This window comes from Eumetopias jubatus, unplaced genomic scaffold, assembly GCF_037043125.1.
Source record: "Eumetopias jubatus isolate StellerSeaLion01/CBP00866 unplaced genomic scaffold, mEumJub1_p1.0 scaffold_3, whole genome shotgun sequence".
Taxonomy (NCBI): domain Eukaryota; kingdom Metazoa; phylum Chordata; class Mammalia; order Carnivora; family Otariidae; genus Eumetopias; species Eumetopias jubatus.
The window spans coordinates 79,132,309-79,146,419 of record NW_028274809.1 but is presented as its reverse complement, the minus strand read 5'-3'; the positions used below and the strand labels follow the sequence as shown (position 1 = coordinate 79,146,419).

At 40.2% G+C, this 14,111-nt stretch overlaps 2 pseudogenes; both read right to left on the bottom strand.

Annotated features, from left to right (window-relative positions):
• Window positions 1-3,807: 3,807 nt before the first annotated feature.
• Window positions 3,808-4,577, bottom strand: LOC114216474 (endonuclease III-like protein 1; annotated as a pseudogene).
• Window positions 4,578-12,428: 7,851 nt separating this feature from the next.
• LOC114216525 (calcium uptake protein 2, mitochondrial pseudogene) lies at window positions 12,429-13,720 on the bottom strand (annotated as a pseudogene).
• Between the last annotated feature and the right edge of the window lie 391 nt (window positions 13,721-14,111).

Sequence of the window (14,111 nt, the reverse complement as noted above, 5' to 3'; positions counted from 1 at the left end):
TCCCGCTCCCCCTGCTTGGGTTCCTGCTCTCATTGTCTCTGTCTCTGTCAAATAAATAAATAAAAAGTCTTAAAAAATAAAAATAAAAATTTAGAAAATTTTTTATTTTTTTTGAAATATTCTTTACAGGACTTTTTTTCTGGGATTCCAATTTTTTGTGAGTCTGCTCTTCACTACTTTTTCTTTTATTATGGGTCATATTTTCCTGCTTTCCTGAATGTTTCATATGTTTTACTTGAGTTCTAGGCATTGTATTTAAAAGAATAGAGGCTGAAATATGATTATTTTTTGCTTTTATTTTCTAGATAATTTAAGCCTTTTTCTCTGTTTGGCAATTGGAAGAAGTGGATAAGGATTTAGATTTTTTTCAAAGTCTGGGTGAGCTGAGGCTGAGCCATAGAGCATCAGCTAGACTGAGTTCACCTTTGGTTAACCCTTTCTGCACTCTCCTATTCCACTGTCGTTAAGGCCTGACCATGATTTTCCTGACAGCATTTGAGCTAGATGGGGTGGACCAAGCAGCTTTGGCTTATGTTTAGATTCAATATCCCATTGGTTTTATTTCTCTAGAGAACTGTAATACAATGGCAAAAGGGATTTTTGCAGATGTAATTAAGTTTATAATCAGTTGACTTTGGCTAATCAAAAGGGAAATCCATCTAGGTGAGCCTGACCTAATTACATGAGCACTTTAAAAGCAGAGTTTTCTCTAGTGAGCAGTGGAGGAGGAAGTCAGATTTCTGGCATAAGAAGGAGTTGAAACAAGGTTCTTGGCTTGAAGATAGAAGGGGCCTCGTGGAAAGGACCTGAGAGAAGCCTCTAGATGCTGTGAATAGTTCCCAGCTGACAATCGGCAAGGACATAGGGACCTCAGTCCAATAGCTGCAGGAAATGTAATCCTGCCAACAAGAATAAGCTTGAAAGCAGATTCTCCCCCCGTAGCCTCAGAACAAGAACTCAGCTCTGCCAACATTTTGATTTTGATCTTACAAGATCCTGGGCAGAGAATTCAGCCTTTCTGCCCTGGGCTACTCACATAGAAGACTGTGAGCTAATGAATGGATGTTGTTTTAAGCCACTAAGTGTGTGACAATTTGTTATACAGCAATAGAAAACTAATATAGCCAAGACATAAAAATGAACTACACTACCAAGGATAAAGGTGGTTTGGGTAATGGCCACCTGCTTGGTCTGAATACATATAGTACTACAAATTCCACATTTCAAAAAATAATAATCTCTCTTGTTTACTATTCAAAAGTCAGTTGATGGGATGATCTAAAAAAGTATCCTGACCACATGCTGTCTAAAAAAAGCTTCTCACAAATCTCTACATGCCTTTTTTTATTCTCACACATATACATTTAAATTTATAATCAGCAGCATAAAATGTCAAGAATCTAGAGTGACACTGGCTATCTAAGGGGTATTGAAACCAGAGTAGTGGGAATTGCCCCTCAGGAGCTGAAGATGCAAAAGGTAAACTTGTTGGTACATGATGGTAACTTATTTGAAGTTCACTCACAGAAACTGTGAATCTTTTTTATAAAGATTAAAAGAATCTGGTTCTTCGGGACAAAATTGACATCTGCTAGTACATATGTATTCTGCACAGGTGTCAGAGTATTGTAAATTCGACATCTGCCTTCACTGTATTGAACAACCTGGTTTTAGCTAAATTGTTTTACAAGAAGATCCTTATTGAAAACCCAGGAGCAGAGAGTCATTTTTTTTTTAACATTTTAAAAGCATGTTTCCTTCTTAACATCAGGCTGCAGCTGTAAACAGTGGTCTGAAAAAAACAAATGCCCTCCTCAGAGCCCTTGTTCGCATAACTCTGTTTACCTAACTGTTCTCAACCTGCCACCAAGACAGCTGGCTGATTATGGATGGGGACAAGAACAAAGATTTTGGAGTCCACAATATATAAGTATACATGCCAACTTTACCACTTATCAGTTGAATAAATAACACCTCTGCACCTCAGTTTTCTCATTTAAGAAGTTCCTTTTAGAGCCAAGATGAGGCTCTTGGATTAAAATCAGTCCAGAGTTTCACTGTTCTAATCTAATTCATAGTACCTATTTTTGTTAGTATTTTTTTCTGAAATCGAATTGTTTTGATCTCTCCAGCTCATTCCAAGTTTCACCAAAAAATTCTTCAATTGCACTTACAAAATTTTTTCTCTTGCTGTTATTTATTCAGAACCTGTTGCTTTTGTCAATCGTTCTTTTGCCTCATTATCAAGGAATGAACACTAAAGTCACCCGTATGAGTTAAGGACACTTTCTATAAGGAAGACCTAGTAGCTTAAAGTAAATTTGAAAAGGTATTTTAAATTTAATCCTCTAGTTGTAATGGGGATATTTAGCATTTTCAGTAAAGGTTTTATTGGTCCAGACCAGAGGGACCATATTGTAACTTTTCTGTATTTCAGTTGCTGTAACCACTTTATGCCAAATTCTGTTCAATGGTAATCACTATTATAGTGATATGGTAGTATTCATTTCCCAGGTTTTACTATGTCCAGCAAATATCCTTTTTACGCATGAAAACCATACTCACCAAGCTCTACTTAATGAGTCTAAACTAGGCCATTCAGTATTTTATAAATTCAAGGCAAGACTCTATTATTTATTCCAAATGTGACAGCATAGCTTTAGAGGTGGGCAGCCTCCACACAAGTAATCTGCTGATTAGTAAGAGTATGCATATCAGAAGCCAGCAAACTCCAATTTGCATTGAATGCCAGCCACATAACAACTTATCAGAGAAGGCCAGATAGAAGGGTAAAGAAATATCCCTTCCGTAATTATGAGCATGTGTATGCCAGTGTGAACCTGCATCAATATGACCGCGCATTCTGGGATAATAAGTTAATGCTATTAAGATTCATTACATATTCCTAATATGCATACCAATGCTTCTTAGCAGTAATATGTTAGATCCCAAGCTCCAAGTCTGTGCTGACGAACTCTGGTGAGAATGGAAAGAGGTCCAGCCAGGAATGCCAGTAGATGTCCTAATAATGTTTTGCAACATTTTGGGAAAGATACTTTTGGTGATTGTACATACTACTAATTCAGTATTAACATCAGGTAATCTTAATTTTCATTAAAAAAATAACTTTCCTGTTTTGGATGTAGACATCTAAGTTATTTGTAAGAATATAAGGACAACTGATGTTAAGTGAAGATCTAATTGGTGAGGGCCTACTTTGGCTTCAGACCTATTTTATTGGGCTAAAATTTAAATTTGAATGACATTAGGTGGCACTTGCACTGCCTGAGGCCTATTGATTTTTTTTTAAATTTTATTTATTTATTTGAGAGAGCGAAACAGAAAGTGACAGAAATAGTGAGAGAGAGCACAAGTAGGGAGGAGAGGGAGAAGCGGGCTTCCCGCCGAGCCGGGAGCCCGATGCGGGGCTCGATCCCAGGGTCCTTGCATCATGACCAAAGCCGAAGGCAGACGCTCAATTGACTGAGCCACCCAGGTGCCCCTGGCCTATTGCTTTTATACTGGATTTATTCATTTACATTTTCTGACTGGTCGCTGAAGGCAGTTGAGCTTGATGCACCAGTTCTAAATGAAGATCTATTTGAGAAGCCAAACGTTTTCTTAAGAGACAGACCGGGCAAGTGAATGGGACTCTGGATCTTTTGCTTACTTGTTTATGTCAGACTCTGAAAAAACACAAACATGGGATCCTTTTGACATGGGAGACTACAACAAAATGGGAAATGTCTTGATTTGGGAGATAGGAAGTAGTGTTTCATTCATCTAATCATTTAATCATTCAGTAATTCAGATGACCAACATGTATGACCCCGCCCCTGTTTTTTGCAAACAACTCCCAAGCTTTATTATAAACAGACTGTGGCTCCCCAGCAAAGGAACGCCACAGACTGGCGAGAGTGGTGGCTGGGCCGAAGCTTCACGCCCGCAGAGGCTCCGGGCGGCAGGGCACAGGCTTCTGTTGAGGCAGGTCTGGCATCGTGGGTGGACGGGCAGACACGTCTGCTGGCCGAGACCCACCAACAGTCCGTTGATCTCCCTCCACAGCTCTCTGTGAAGGTGAGAGGTCAGGGGAGATAGCAGAAGCCCCGCCAGCCCCCACCCTGTCGCACCAGGGCAGCCACTCTTCCTGGGCAGCCGGAGTCTTCTCCGGGGACTTGGTTGCTGTCTTGGTCGACCCAAGTCTGTTGGCAATTCTGTGCACGTGCGTGTCCACAGCAATGTCGCACACGGCGCCCTAGGCCACCGCCATGGCCAAGGGTGCCATCTTGGGCCCAGTGCCCCTCCCTGCCATAGCGCTGCTGCAACATAGCACTGGTCTGCTTGATGTACTTTACCTTGTTCCTCCAGAAGCCTACGGGGTAGATGAACGTGCCCAGCATGCTGTCATCTGCCTGCAGGATGCTGTCCACTGTCAGGCCCCGAGCTGGTCTTCGGTTTGACTGGAGAGTATCAGTGACAGCAGCACCTGGTACCTCCACCCCTTTGGGGGGTACACTGGGATCATAGTGGTGCTCAGTCCCCAGCTGGTCCACAGGTGCGTCCTTCCCACTCCTCATGGTGCGAGTGTTCACCCACTGCTGCCACCAGTCCAGGGTACCCGGACTGCCCACAGGGTACCATTATTGGCATACACCAATGAACAGGATAATAATACTGATCTCTTAAGACTGTTACAAGGATTCAATTTGATAACGCGTCTGTACTGGGTACAAATCTTCTTTTCAGATGCCCTCGACTGCCTCCATTTGTCTCTCTCTTGGTCAGCACCTCACTGAGCCGCATAGCCTCTTTATGGTTGGGTGAAATCCATACCCTAGGGATCTAGCTTGCTGAATGGACACCAGGCTGCTGGATAAGCCCACCTGGAAGTGTGAGAACCTGAGCTTCCTGTAGAGTAAATTTCACCACGGAGAAATGATATGTGAAATGAGACGAGGCAGATAAATTCCTCCTCTTTCTCTCTTCATGGACTGCTTCTGGCCCCCAAAGCCTATTTTGTATCTCCACATTAAAAGGAATTGCAATAGGTAATTTCTAAATGAGCCAAACATCTCTAAAATTCTATAATTTTATGATTCCCTTTGGACAATCTCGTGTCTGAATAGGCTTCTTCAGAGGGGAGAAAGGAATACTTTTATGCCAAAAGTATAGTGCTAGGCCCTGAGCAATTTACTTTATATACATTATTTAGTTTTTATAAATGCCCTGGAAGGCAGGAATTATTTTCTCTAATACTGAAGAAACTAAGGCACAAGAGAGTAATAAATTGTCAAGTACGCACAGCTACTAAGAGGCAAGCAAAGGTGAAAAGCCATCTGCCAGGTCCAAAGCCCAAGATCTCTCACTGAGCATGTTGTTTCACTTTTTAAATTTTAATCTCCTTCCCCTACTCTTCTTTCCTCCATAAAAAAATTCTATTATTCAGAAATCATTCATTGACCCACAGCTACACAAATTTAATACCCTTTTAATTATTTACTTTTTGCCCCCATGGTAAAACATCTGGTAATTTAGAGCTATAATATCTTGTTTAAATAGTACATGTAGCTGTGTCAAGGGTAACTGACAAGTTTAAAAATTCTTTGACTTAGTACCTCACAATATGTACTACAATTCACTTCCTGGATACATTTCAACTAGTTCAATATTTCATTCATTGTAGTAATAGCATCCAGCAGTGTTTATTAACCAGCATATCTGTGCTTTGCCAGTACGACTATAAAAGAGTTCACAAGGTAATTCTCACATTTAAGAAAGACAAAGGGTCTTTTTCCATTTTCAAAAAAGGCTTTGATTATATTCAATTTTACTCTAAGCATAAGTTGATTTTATTATATTTAAATAATTTAAAACCAGTAATGCATACATGGACTAAGGTAAATCTATCTAAGCAAAATATGAAATTATACCAATATATCACTCACTAACTTTAGGAAGCATGCCATGAAATAGAAAATTAAATCTATTTTTTTCTGACACAAATTGAGCTCAGTTTTTTTAATCACTAAATTATCAATATAATCAGACATTAATAACTTCTCCGTGATACAGCTAAACACATCAGTGAGAAAAAATGTTTACATTAAGTATTAAACATAATGAAATGCTATCCTCAGAGCATAGCTTAAATAAATGTCTCAAAAGTAAAATAATCTTATATATCTGTGCCTGGTTCCTACACACTGATTAATAATTATGATTCTGACTTAAAACTTGATCTAAGTGTTGACTGGTTAGAATACTCTAAATATCCTAGTTAAAACATTTGCTTATTAGAAACCTTTATAGTATTGAATTTTTTACGTATTACAATCGTCTAAAAAATCTGAGTCAAAAACTGTAAGATGGCATGGAAGGACAGAATGTAGATAAGACAGAAACATGGGTAACACATCTACGGTGCTTCACTTTTAATATAAAGCAAGGAGCCTCATTACCAAACCAAATAAAAGCTTCCAAATGACCCCATGTGGTCCCCAGAAGCTCAGCCAAGAGTTCTAGCTCCATCACCTATGGATGATACAGAGTTTCTAGGGAAATGACTCCCAAATGGCTGGATAGCGAGACACCAATACTCCAGATCAAGACAGAACCCAAATTTAGTCTTTCAGGTGGTGGGGGAAATAACACAATTATTTTTAAAGTGTTTTGTTTTACCCAAAGCCTTCTCGCTACTGTTCTAGGAATGGTGTAATAAATGTCGATCGACATTTCCAGATTCTTAGCAGCCAAAGTCAAAAACAAGAAGGAAAGTCCAAAGCAGATGAAGTTGTCATCAGGCTCACACCTCCCTCCTGCATATTCTCCCCAACATCCCGCATTCCAGAGTCCTTTGGCTTCCTGCCAGCTTTTAAGAATGTCTTATTTCAGCCTTCAGCCTAAGTAGTCATTCCCAGATCAAGCTGTTGTATGACACATTATTAAAGGTGCTGGTAGGTTATTTATTCATACACAAATAGATATAATGATTCATTTATTCATTCAGTTATTCAACAAACATGTGCTGGGTGTCTCTTTAGCATCAGGTACCATGCTAGTCACTAGAAAAATACTACCATCACCAAGTTGGTGAACACAGTAGTAAGAAAGATCGATCCTTACTCAGTTATTCACAATCCCACTCTGCTGCATTTTTCAAGAAGTACTTTGTAGATTGTTAACCCAAAGACGTAGACACTGGCTAAAGAATTTTAAGCAGAAATATACATATTTTAAATAAAAATGTCTGTCCTAGAATTCTCAAATCCCAGGGTATACAACCATTCTCTCTGTTCAGAAAATCAGCCTTGAACTTAACATACAAATTGTTCAACAACATGTTAAATGGAACTTGTCCTGTTACCTTGGAATTTGAGATTAAGTCCTAAACAGGACAAAAACCAATAAATTGCCTTATATTATAAAACGCTGTCAAATAGGGGCGCCTAGGTGGCTCAGTCACTTAAGTGATTTGACTCTTGATTTCGGTTCAGGTCACGATCTCAAGGTTGTGGGATCAAGCCCCGTGTCGGCTCTGTGTTCAGTGTGGAGTCTCCTCGAGATTTTCTCACTCCCTCTCCCTCTGCCCCTCCCCCACTTGTGTGCACTCTCTAAATAAATAAATAAATAAATAAATAATAAATAAATAAATAAAATCTTACCCAAAAAAGCTGCCAAATACATCCATGTGAATTATTAAGAGTTGACAAAAATCAGTCCTCACCTCCAAACACCCCAAAGAGCCTATATAATTAACTGACTAGCAATTCCCAGGGGAACCATAGAGATTAAGTAGTTACCAGGTCTTGGACACATTTTGACTTTTCTTTTCTCAATAGGGTGAAGTAGAGAGGACTCTTCCCTTTTAAAGAAAGTAGGGAAGGTTCTGCAGACTACTCATGATAATTAGACGGGCAAGGAAAAGAGATGCCCATTTCCCTTCACTGTGAGTAGTCATAAGCTGCAGTTCAAATCCACTGTGAAAATATTCTTGGGAGAGTTTGACATGCTTCCCTTGGGTTTGGGAGGCAACGGGGCACCTTGAAACTGGTGCCTGCCTCTGCCTTCAGGATTCTGAATATGGAGATCAACCACAGCCATTGTACTGGGGTGAGGAGGGGGAGCAGCTGTGGGAGCAGTCTGTGCTCTGATCATTTGGCAAGGCCAGCTCAAAAGGATGTCATGCAAAACCCAAGCCATCTGGAAAGTACCTGTACTTGTTTCCCATTACTACTGCAAGGGATTCCACCAATTTCATGGTGTAAAACAACACAAATTTATTCTCTTAGAGTTCTGCAGGTCAGAAGGCTAAAATGGGTCTGCAGGGCCACTTTCATTCTAGAGCTCTAGGGGAGAATCTGTGTACTTGTCTTTTCCAGCTCCTAGAGACTGCTTACATTCCTTGGCTCATGTTCCCTTCCTACATCTTCAAAGCCAGCAGTGTAGCATCTTCTGTCCTCTCTGACCTCTCCTTCTGTCTTTACATGTTCTTGATATGACTCCAACCCTCCACCCCCCTCTCATAAGGACCCTTGTAATTACACTGGATCCACCTGGATAATCCAGGCTAATCTCTCCATCTCAAGATCCTTAATTTATTCACATCTACAAAATCCCATTTACCATTAACATTCAGATTCCAGGGATTAGGAAGTGGATATATCTTGCCCAAGAAGGCAGCTTGTTGGGTCATAGGGACTCCGGCATTAAGAAACTTGGAGGTATAATACTGGGGTGTGTGCATCTCAAATGACTGAGGACAAATGGCCCAAGTCAGAGCTCTCAGAGGACTTCCAAGGTACCACATAAATATGTCCCATGAAGGATCCAACATCTGAACCTCTGCCCCACAGAGACAACAATGTTGAATCCCAACAAGTCAAGGCTTCCTTCGGTCAGCCTTCTCCTTCCCCTTGGAAGACCCAGGGGTGATATTTGGGGTTGAAGTGAAGAACGAAGAGAAGTGAGAGAACACAACAAGCCCGGCCCTCTGATCAGGCCTAAGACAACAGGAAGTGAGAGGCTGTGAACTAAACGTGAGATTGATTTAGACAACACTGAAACTTTTACTACCCCAACATGAGCCTCTATTAATAAGTTGTGACTCTGCTAATATTGGAAAAGCATGAATTCTGCCAGCAAGGCAACCAAGGGATAGGGAAACAGAAATCCAACAGAGCACATTGGAAGAGTAGGGTTGGAAAATAATTAAGCCCTTTCCTATTTGTAGAAAACAGATTTCAGCCTATTCAACAGAGTGGTTCCAATGGGTTTTTTGCATATGTAACCAAGTCTGTGGCTTCTGATTTTTTTTTTTTTTTATATTTTTCTGCCTCTGATTTCCTATATGCACCTGCCTAGAAGTGCTCTTTATGTTAGCTGCTGTGCGGTCTGCCACTCCCATACTTCGCAGCAACCTGCCCATTCCAGATCCGCCTATGCTCATAATTATTCAGAGCCTGCCTAATTCTCTAAATGTATTAACTGGCACTGGATTGACACCTTGTATGTTGTTCAGCAGTTGTTACACTGGCTTCGAAATTATTTCAGCTTGGCATTACAGAGATAATCTGTCACTAATGCAAACTTGTGTATTTACAATATTAGAATCGCTATCTTGTTATTTTTTCATTACTACTGTATTTTCTGAGTCTCCCTCATTACCATGTGTATTGTTTCATTATTTACATTTTGAATGCTATTATCTCTAAGGCTGTCAGCAGAAGCATTGAGATAATGATGCTGTGGGAAGAGAATTATCTAAATATGGATCTTCCTGCTTATGCTCAAATAAATTATTATCTAACTCTTAAGATGCTTCTTCTGGGTCCTCATTAAGACACTCGTGGCCTCGGGGAATTATGGAGCATCAGCTGCCTTTGTCTGAGGGTCTGAAGGTACAGACACAAAACTAGAGATAGAGAAACCGATCAAGACTTGAAGTGAAGGACGTTCCTGATAGTAAGTAACAGGGGATGTGAAAACATCCAATGACATATGTATTTAACAGCAATGGCCTTGAAAGAGAATGGTACTTGAAAGTCTGAAGGTAAAACAATGACTGAAATGAAATGTTGCAGGTGTTTTGTTTCATTTTGATTTAGATATTGCCTGTTAAAAAAAAAAGCAGACAATCTCCATGGGACTTTACCAAGTGTCATGGTTTTAAAAACCAACTACACATCCATTCCTCCCAAATTTCTATTTTTATCTCTGATCTCCCCACTGAGCTTCAAATTCAAATCTCTAATTGCAAATCTGACATTTACATTTGCCTGTCCACTGTCATCTCAAATGTAATATGGCTAATTCAAAACCTTTTCCTCCCCAGAAGTCTTTCTCTTCTTGTCCCCAGTCCTTCAGTCTCAGTTCATGGCGTCACCATGTACTGTACAAAATCCAAGAGATTTCCTTCGACTCCCTTCCTCTCTTCCTGCCCGCATGGAGTTGGTCAAGTCCTGTAGGTCCATCTGCAGGGTGCACCCTGAGCCCACTGAGGGCTCTCTGCCTCCACGGAGACCACCCTTGCCCAAGACATCCTCATCTCTTAATGTGCACCACTCTCACCAGAGGGGCCAGCATGCCCTCTTGCATCTCCACCCACGGCAGCTAAAGTAAACTGTACAAGATGTGCATCATGTCATGTCTCTCTTCTGCTCCAAGCTCTGTGGCTTCTCATCACACTTAGAATAAAATCTCCACCCTGCGCCATGGCCTACAGAGCTCCGAGTGACCTGCTCCTGCCCATCTATTAGATCACATCTCCTCTCATTCTCTCCATCAACGGTGGTGTTCTTCTAGGTCACTCCTGCTTCATGCTCTCTGCACAAACTGACCCTTCCGTCTAGAATATTCTGCTTCCAGATCTACACATGCATGGGTGTCTGCTTCTCCTCATTTAAGCCTCTCCCAAACTCCTCAAGGAGAACTTTCAACTCCGCAGACACTCTCCCTCCTATCTGGTACTCCTTGCTGGTACCTATCACTCTCTACAGCATCCAGTCCATTAGTTTGTTCTCTTATTACCTGTTTTATCCCACCAGAAGATAAGTTCCCTGAGGGCAGCAACCTTGTCTCTTTTGTTCTCTCCACTGTATATCTAGGGTCAAGTTTGGTACCCAGCTCGTAGCAGTCCCTCAGTAAATATTCATGAATAAATAAATGACTGGAATCCAAATTACTTGTGACTCAGTGTCAGAGGCCCACACTGCCAGTCTTCTTAGTTATACTAAATAGGCTCATCTCTGGCTATCTTTCTACATGTATGAAAGGATCCAAGTTGGAGACTCAATTTCCAGGTATAGGGGTGGATGCTCACTGCCTTTTGCAAAATCAGCACCTCAGGCTCTGCCCAATCACTTCACCATTTACCTATTATCATCATAGTGAGACATCTGTGTCCCAGCTCCTGTTCTAGTGTGGGGAAGTCCTCTCCATTCTCTCGACTACTAAAGCCCAGAACCTTCTTTTCTGGAATGCGTCTCTTTGGTAACATTATCTCTCCTGACCTCTTTCTTTACAGATTTCCCAGTCATAGACAAATTAGATTTACTCTCCTCAGGTCCCAATAAGAATGCCAGGTTTACTGGAAAGACAGAAATTTCTGTTTTAATACTATTGTTTCAATCCTTTTTGACATCCTGCCGTGGTGATTCAGCATAGAATTTAGTTATAGGTTTTTGTTTATTTTTGAGAGGGGTAATATAAAGGAAGGAGAGTGAGTGGCAGAATTTGTCTCAAAGAATGTTTCTTGAAGCCCTATATTCTTTACCATTTTAATGCCAAAAACAAACCAAAAAAGTGTGTCCTTAGTTCCTAAGACAGGTATCACCCACATACAACCCATCCGTTTCTCCACAGATAAAACAAAATGTAAAAAGTAAACAATCAATGCCACCTTTTTTTCATCTGTGTAAATACTTTATTCTGTTTCTACATAGGATATTGAAATTTACACGATTTTTAAGACAACTAATATACAGCTAACTGAAATAAAATATACAAGAAGCGTACGAGTTATGAGATACAGATGAGAAAACCTGAGAAGTTTTTAATTTAATTTGCCCTACTGGGAACATCAGGACTCCTGGACTTGATATTGGCCTTGTGTATCAATACTTTTTTCTGTAAGTACTAGCTGACACCCTTCCAAAGAGCACATTGTACTACTGTGTCTAAAAAAATCAGTGAGTAACTAGGTCTTCCATCTTATCAAAGTAAAAGCATTACTTCAATTCTAGGCCCTCTGACAGAATATATCTATTTTTACTAAGTTCTTTAATGAAATTTTATTAAGAAATTATTGATTCAGAAAGTAAATACAAGGCATCTTTATATTACAAAGAAAATCAAGAAGACAAAAATCTAGTATTTTAAACAAATTCCAAATTCTGACATTTGGAGCAGTATGATTCCCCGATTATCTTTTTCTAAAAGAGATTTCTTCCAGTTTGTTTCCAGACTTCTTTTACTCCTTTAATGCTTTCTCTTTTCACACATTTCCAGTATTCCTGTACACTTTGTTGTTGTGGTACCCATAAACCTCGATGCATCCTGTTTTTTAAAACCCCGAGAAACAGTCCATGAGTAAGACATTCATCAACAACCACATCAAAGATCTTGAAGACAGTGTCCAAAATATAGTTTGAGAGCTCTTGTCCTGTTGCTACTTTCATGGCCCTCTTAAACTCAGCCAATCTGACAGGACGATGAGCTAAACTGAACATTTGCATAGCAATAGCAAAGTCTTCCAAGTGGGTCCTAAATGACAAAATGACTTGAACTCATCCAAACTAATGCTCTCTCCTGCTGACAACTTCTCTCTTACATTTTTCCAATAGAGGTCTTCATTTTCAGTGTTAGTGAAGAAAAGTAGCCACTCTGCAGTCTTCTTTTCTCATGAAACTCAAACCTTTAGGAAACTGAAGGAATTCCATTTCTTGGACCTCCGTTTGTAAATTCTCCATTAATCTTCGAAATTCCCTATAATGAAGTTTTCTTTCTCCTCTTTTTCTAAAGAAATGTATCTGAAGGGTTGTGGTAATTTCAGGTTCTTTCACTGTTGATTCCTGGCATTCTGTTTCATTAGCTATTGTTGTCTTGAAGTCATCTTGTTTACTTACGATCTTCTGTAGCTTAAAAAATTCCTTTTTCTCAACCATCTGCATCCAGCATTTTAAAAGCAACATGAAACCCAGTATGAGGTTTAGTGAGCATTGTAAGCAAGAAAAGATACTCAGTATACTAAATTAGTCCTTTATCGCCAAGGTCTCTAAAAAAGGTTGAGCCACAATGAGCTGGTCAGATTCCTGCTAGTATATCCTGGATATCCTTTTTTTGTCAGCTTCTTCACTGAAGTTTTACGTTCCATTTTGTCAAACATTACTGAAAAGAGGAAGTCTCGTGGTGTCATATAATATTCTCCTTCATTTCCAGTGGAGGAAAAACTGCATGAATTGCTGTTTACGAAGGGACGATTTTTCTCCCATCTCTCCAGAGTCAACATTTTCCTGGGCTAAGACGGTGAGGTGGCCCTCAGGTGCAACGACATTCATGCGGCCATGGTACCATGCCACTCCTGTGCCTGCCAGGGCCACACCAGCCACTGCCGCGGTCCAGGGGCCGGGGCCGGGTAAACCTCGCCGGCAGGCAGCAATCCCACACCGCAGTCTCCCTTTCGCCCCAGCGCCAGCCAAGCGCCTCTTGCCGCGGCGGCCGCCATCTTTGTGGAAGCGCCCCGTCACCTCAATGCCACCTTCTACAACTCACCAAGATCCCCAGAGAGAGGAGATAATGAAGAGCTGTTGAACTGTTTTCTTGAAAAAATGTAATGCAGATCATATTTCTGAAGGTCAAAAAGAAGGTCAGTAAATGGTTCAATGTTTTATGGTTAATGTTTGCAGAACAGTTCATATTAGAATAGTAATAATACAGAATAATATAGAATCTGACTATTCAAAAGATACAAATGAAATTAGTTTCACAACTTAGACATCTGTAAACTATCAAGACAATTATTTTATCTAAACGTGTCAATTTAATAGAAAAGTACGATAATTCTGTGCTTTTAAGGCAGATATAAATTGTTTGCAATAGAATTACTGCTGTTAAAG